Source organism: Vollenhovia emeryi, unplaced genomic scaffold, assembly GCF_000949405.1.
Source record: "Vollenhovia emeryi isolate VEMERY1.0 unplaced genomic scaffold, V.emery_V1.0 DF939120.1, whole genome shotgun sequence".
In the NCBI taxonomy this organism is placed as follows: Eukaryota; Metazoa; Arthropoda; class Insecta; order Hymenoptera; family Formicidae; genus Vollenhovia; species Vollenhovia emeryi.
Genome location: NW_011967246.1, coordinates 143,965 through 150,833, shown reverse-complemented (window position 1 = coordinate 150,833; position 6,869 = coordinate 143,965). Strand labels below are relative to the sequence as shown.

The window sequence follows — 6,869 nt, the reverse complement described above, 5'->3', positions numbered from 1 at the left end:
CGATTAAAGTTAAACGACGTCTGGTGAAACGGGACCTTAGGCCCGGATTCTTCAACGTTGTTTAACTTTGAGCTTAGCTTAACTCGGTCTTTGTTTGTTTTCAACCGTTACTTTAGAAAGAGGCAAATGTGAATAAAACTAAGATTAAAGTTAAACGACGTTTGGTGAAACCGGACCTTCCACGTTACCCTTAATCAGGTTTAATAACGTCCGTACACCCTCGGAAAGGATTTCTGTTACCGGGACAAAATAATATTCTTGACGCATTATATTTCTCACAACCTCATTTAGTACAAAAATAAGACAGTATCAAAATTAAATCAATAATTCTTATTCTCCTCGATCGAATTAAAAACAGATTGACTTACTATATTAAGACAAGAGTGACTTATATAAATATAAGTTTATTTATTCTTGCGTTTAGAATAAATTTTTCCTCCATCTTGACACCACGACATTCAACAAAAGACGATTCGAGATTTTAGAATTTTTCATTTAAGATTAAAATACTCCTTTCTCTATAATAAATATGATTGGCGTTACATCGATCCTATTTGATGATACATTCAAGTGTAATAGCGTTGAATCCGGAAATTTGTTCCGTGGGTGTAGTTACGGAACTGGCTAATCGCAGTCATCCCATTCTTCTGAGGAATAGTTGCGATTGGCCAGTTTGACATGGATGTTATTAAACCCGATTAAAAGTGACGTGTAAACGTAGTCATTGTAGACACAAAGCTTAACAGGAGTTTGGAAGCCTAGGCTTCTCCGCGCTCTCGAGGAGCTCGCTCCAGGAGAAAAAGGAGCCAAGCCGACACGACGGACGGTCGAGTCACGCGGAGAAAGCTATCGCGGCTCTCACGTAATCGGCCGAGGGCCGATCCTTAACCGCCGCGCGATCGTCCGTGATTTCTTTGCCTTCTCGATCGTTATCGCGACATGGCCGAGCGGCGGCGCACAATGCCGCGCGGATTAAAGGATTCTCCACACCGGGCACGCCGGTGTCGCGCTTTAATTATTGAGTACCGCGAGCGATACCGCGCGCGCCGTTTGCGTAGTCCCCGCAATTTCGTTACGGGCCAAATCGGCGAGCGCGAGATGGTCTTGTTCCACGGCGAAGATACACATTCTATTTCTCCGCGGATCTCCATTTTCCCCCGGATATCCGATTCGATATCAGCGTTCGCGCGGTCTTGGATCAAAATTCAAATTCGTTGAGCGATTGCAGATAATAAGATCAACGTTGGAAGAATAATCTATGCAATTAAATAGTAGAGATACTCTCTAAAAGTCAGTCGGTGACTATTCACTGATTGATTTTTAGAGAGTGGGACAACATTAATAGCGTGAAATAATGATTTCTTTTCTTACGCAATTATCTCGATTAAAGTTAAAAAAAACATATATATAAATAATAATTAGGATACATTTACTTGCGCTGCCGAGGTATAAATTCTTATAATTTATACTATAAATCAGTGATTATCCACCGATTGATTTTTAGAGAGTAGGACAAAATTAATAGCGTGAAATAATGATTTGTTTTCTTATGCAATTATCTCGGTTAAAGTAAAAAAATATATAAATAATAATTAGGACACATTTATTTCCGCTGGCGAGGTATAAATTCTTATATAGTTTATACTATAAATCAGTGACTAATTCACTGATTGATTTTTCGAGAGTAGGACAAAATTAATAGCGTGAAATAATGATTTGTTTTGTTATGCAATTATCTCGGTTAAAGTAAAAAAATAAATATAAATAATAATTAGGATACATTTATTTCCGCTGCCGAGATATAAATTCTTTTATGTATTGGCGAACGGTCGTTCGCGAGCGACGCGAAGGTAAAAACTCTATTGTGCCGGTGATAAAAGAACGCGAACAACTTCGAGCAACGTTACGACGGCGTGTCCTAATATTCTGCATACTTACGATACGGCCGATCGTGCCTTTATTAGCGGCATGACGACGATGCGGACTTGGTAAAATGCACGCGTCGTAAAAAGCCTTATCACGCCAAGCACGATAATTATACGGCGAGAGGAGCAACTTAAGTGGCCCGCGCGGCAGCAGTTAAGAACGCGAGCGCGTAAAAAATTCTGTTTGCACAACGGATTATTGAGTGAGAAACTCCGGCCGCGGATCGACGCTTGTAAAATCCCGGCCCCGATGGCGAAATTACAGAGGCCCCGGTTTATAGACGGCGACCTAATCATCTAACCCCTCGAATCGGGATCGCTATCGATCGGTTTGGGCGAAATGTACGATACGTACCGGCGAGGTATCCACACGGCTCGCTTTCCGATGACTTACCGAAATTCGCCCCGACGCTACTCTACGGCGCGAGGTCGCGGCGACGAGGGACCGGAATTTACGAGGGTACGCCGAGGTTCCGCGGGTCCGCGCGCGACAAAGAAAACGAGGGAGGAGCCTCGGCTCGTCGATCGTCCCCGGCGATTTTACGAGGCGCGTATACGACGATTACCTCTAACATCGTTAACCCGCTCGCCCTCCACACGCCACTTTCCGATTATCCTCTCCGTCGTCGACTCACGGCAATAGCGCCGGTACAATTAATTTGGTTCTGCCTCGATAATGTCCCAAACCCGGAAGTCGTATCGTCGCGCTGGTAGATTCGCGGGAGCTCGTTACCGCCGCGCGTGAAACACCGCGGTTCTCCGATCGGTAAACAAAATTGCGCCGTTAATCAGAACTTCTCCGTGTCCGCGCGAGCCGGCGTCTCGACGAAAAACTCGGCTGTTGTTCGGCGATTGCGGCAAGTGCGATCGACGTTGAAACGATAACGCGCGGCATTGATCGTAAAAGCAAATAAAACCAAAGAAACGGAGTCAAATGGGGCCATCGCGATATAAATCAAACGAGCGAGAGCGCCTTTAGGTCCGAGCAAGATGCTGGTGGCCGAATAATTGTGATGTAAAATGCGAATTCGCGTGTCGTTTTCCACCATGTCCTGCGTCGCTGGTTTCTCTTCAGACACGGCACAGTTTTATTTAGATGGAATCGTTGTCGTCAGTGATTCACTTATTAAAATCGACAAACGACTTCTAATTATTAATAAAAAAAAAAAGAATCGCCGATACCACATTCGACGGTTGCCTTCTTCGATTGCGAACCGAATCGACTTCCGGGTTTCAAGTGTTATCATACGACTAAAGCCTGGTCTACAACGTGCTCTTTGCGTCTACACTCACAGAAAAAAATGTCCGGATCCAACGCTATTACACTTCAACGTATCATAAAATAGAATCGATATAGCACCAGTCATATTTATTATAGAGAAAGGAATCTTTTAATCCTAAATGAAAAGTTCTAAAATCCAGAATCGTCTTTTGTCGCATATCGTGGTGCCAGGCTTCGTGCGTTGTAAGCTGGAGGGAAACCTGATTCTAAACGCAAGAATATATAAAGTTACTCCTGTCTCAATATAGCAAGTCAATCTTTTTCAATTCGATCGAGGAGAATAAAAATTATTGATTTTATTTTGACACCGTCCTATTTTTATACCGAATGAGGCTGTCAGAAGTATAAATGCGTCAAGAATAATTTTTGTCTCGGTAACAGAAATCTTTTCTACATCCACAGAAAGAATTTCCGGATCCAATGCTATTACACTTCAATGTATCGTGAAATAGAATCGGTGCAGCGCCAATCATATTTATCATAGAGACAGGATTATTTTAATCTTAAATGAAAAATTCTAAAATCTAGAATCGTCTTTTGTCGCATATCGTGATGCCAGGCTTCGTGCGTTGTGAGCTGGAGAGGGAATTTATTCTAAACGCAAGAATGCATAAAGTTACTCCTGTCTCAATATAGCAAGTCAATCTTTTTCAATTCGATCGAGGAGAATAAAAATTATTCATTTTATTTTGACACCGTCTTATTTTTGTACAAAATGAGGTTGTCAGAAATATAAGTGCGCCAAGAACATTTTTTATCTCGGCAAGAGAATACCTTTCTGAGGTTGCGGGGACATTTTGTAGCCGATATAGGTACACTCGAAGAATTTGGGCAAGTCGACAAGTCGTACGCCGTACGACAAATTTTTTTCACGCGTTCTCCGATCCGCCTGTACAAACCGGAGTGTTTCTAGACGGCGAGATAGGAGCACGTTGCAGAGACGCAGGCTTAGGTCGATCGCGCTAAATCGCGGCGTGGAGAATCGAGCACGCGCGTACTCGTTACAGAGGTAAGAACGACGAGAATTGAGAAATGACGATAGGGGGGGCGGTCATTGATTTTCCGATCTTAGAGGTAATCAACTGACCGAGGGAGACCGCCCGTCGAAGTTTGCCCGTTCCCAGATGATCCGGGGCACTAATTAGGATTACGTTACGATCGATATCGCAATACGGAGACCGGATTATCTCCCCCGACAAATCTATCGAGTGTCTCGCTGCGAGGCAAGAATGGAAAACTGGCCGTGGGGGATGGCGAGGGGGGGGAGGGGGGAGAGGGAGGAAGAAAGAGATCGACACTCGCGGCACGTCGTCGTCCAGATTGCCGCGGGTGTGCGCGCTCGGCGTCGCCGCGGCGTCATCCTCGCGCTTACGACGTTAAACGCCCTCGCGCGTCTCCCCAATAATCCGTTAAGCACGTCGCGATAGAGCGCGATAGACACCGGGAGACGGCGGGGAGGCGGCGGCGGCGGCGGCGGCGGCGGCGGCAGCGGGGCGGGGAGGATTTGGTAAACGAGGAGCAAAGATTCCGAGTCGGGGCTCCGGGTCTGTTGTTCGAAACTCGATTAACGAGCCCCCACGTTCGGCGCGGCGCAACGTTTTCTCGGAAGAGAGCCGCCGCGCGCGGCCTTATCGATCAAGAACCGGAGCGGAGGGAATTAAGCCTCGATCGGTGGGGAGGCAGGGATTAGTTTTTGCGGATGACTCGATCCTTCCCTCGTTTCGCGAAAGACCGGGTCGGGGCGCCCGTAATTATTAGCCCCTGAACCGGCGCGGACGCGGCGCGGCGAGGCGGGCGGCTCCGACGGCGAGAGATTAACGAGGACAGCCGTAACGCGCGGCGCGGCGCGACGCGTCGCGCGCGATCGCCGCGGAGCGAGGGGAGGGGGGGTGGGAAGAGAACACCCTTGCTCTCTTCACCCGCGAAAGTAACAATCGCCGTCTATTATCCACGCTTCGTCGACATTTCGCGCGCGGCGGCGCGTCACGCTCCCGAAGCTGGGCCGCATAACTAACGAGGACACGTGACTTCGCGCGCCGCTAACTATCGCAGCGTAGCCGCCGCGTGAACTTGGCACGGCCGCGTCTAAACTCGGGACTCCCCCCCCCCCCCGCGCCGCTCCGCGAAAACGAAGGATTCGATTACGCGCGCACACACACAGGCACGCACGCACGCACGCACGCACGCACGCACGCACCGTATACGTACCTTCGAAGGACCCGTCCGGATCCGTCGCGCCGATTCCCGGGATCGAGCCGCGTAACGATCGTCGGCTCCCAAGATCCGAGACGCCTCTTAAATCCGTCTTGGCACTGCGGCGAAAAAGCACTTGCGTTTCCTGCCGCGCACTCTCTTTTTCCTCCGCTCGTACGATCTCCCTTTTCTCTCTCCTCTCTCTCTCTCTCTCTCGCTCTCTCTCGCTCTCTCCTTCTCTCTCTCTTTCTCTCTCGCCCGCTCGCGCTCCGACTCGCACTGACACTCTCGTACGGACTGACGCGTGCACCGTCGCCGAGTCGACACACCAGGGCTCTACGTCAAGCGTGCGTGTGGATGCGCGCGGACAGCCGTCGCGGACCGGAATCGGGCACCGGAGACACCGAGCGAACACGTCGGCGAGCGCACCGCGCAACGTACGACGCTCGACTGCGAGGCGAGCCGGGTAGTACCGCCGAAGTGGATGACGGGAACGTGTGAACGCCGCTTGCCGCCGCGCGCCGCCATTGCGCCCCGCCGCGCCGCGCCGCGCCGCGGCGGGCCCCCCCACACCGACGCATCAATGAGAGCGTGCGCGCGGACACACGCACACACGCGGCCGCGCCGGAGAACAGCGGTGGCAGCTACGCTCCGTCTCGCTTCCACCGCAAGCTGTCCTGCCCCCGCCGCAGCGCCGTTCTCCGCGCTCCTCACCGTCCTCCCCGCCCCTCTCGCCCCGACGCTCCGTCGCCACCCCCGCCGCGCCGCCCCGCGCGAGTCAAGGGCGTCGACCGACGGGGGCGAGAGAGCCGCGCTCTCCGCCTCCCTCTTCTCCGCGGAGTTTGTGGGTTACGAAGAAGAGAATCTGTATCTCTCTCTCTCTCTCTCTCTCGCGCTCTCTCTCTCTCCGCCTTTCCGTTCGCTCTCCGCTGCCTCTTCCCGAGGGCCGTTAAAAAAGATTCAATCTACCGCTCGCCGCCCCCGGAGTGGTACATTTCCACTCCTTTTCCGCGCGTCGCGTCGCGCGATTCGACCCGTTCCGTAAATTTCGATCGCGGGCATCGCGGGGTTGCCCGTCGAATCTCGTGTCGGACGGTATCCTTTGTTACACGAGCGTCGGACTCGCGGCGGTCGCCGCGGACCGTTTTTGTCCCGGCGCGATTTTAACCGTCGCCGGAAGTGTAAACTCGAAACTTTTCGGCCGCCGCGGTGGCCGGACGTTGAGCGCTGTTGAGGGAGAGAGGAGAAAAAAAAAGAGAGATGCGCTCGAAAGCGCCTTTCGCTACCGTGCGACGCGGCGCGGCCGAGCGCGCGAGTTTCGGCCGATTTGATTGGTCCACTTTGAACGCTACGCGTTCGAAAACTGTTACGGCCTCCGCGCTGCCCCTCCCCCCCCCCCCGGTGTTTCGGTCCTCGTCTCGGAAGGATCTCGGGAATCCGCGTCGTGAGAGAATTTTCAGAATAGATCC

At 51.1% G+C, this 6,869-nt stretch overlaps 1 protein-coding gene across 3 annotated transcripts in view; it reads right to left on the bottom strand.

Annotated features, from left to right (window-relative positions):
* LOC105570382 (protein groucho) overlaps positions 1 to 6,029 on the bottom strand; it is a 77,834-nt gene extending 71,805 nt beyond the window's left edge. For all 3 annotated transcript variants that reach the window (XM_012027525.1, XM_012027527.1, XM_012027526.1), the window contains exon 1: positions 5,416 to 6,029. The gene's annotated coding sequence lies outside the window, so the exon portion shown is untranslated. The remainder of the gene's footprint in view (positions 1 to 5,415) is intronic.
* Between the last annotated feature and the right edge of the window lie 840 nt (positions 6,030 to 6,869).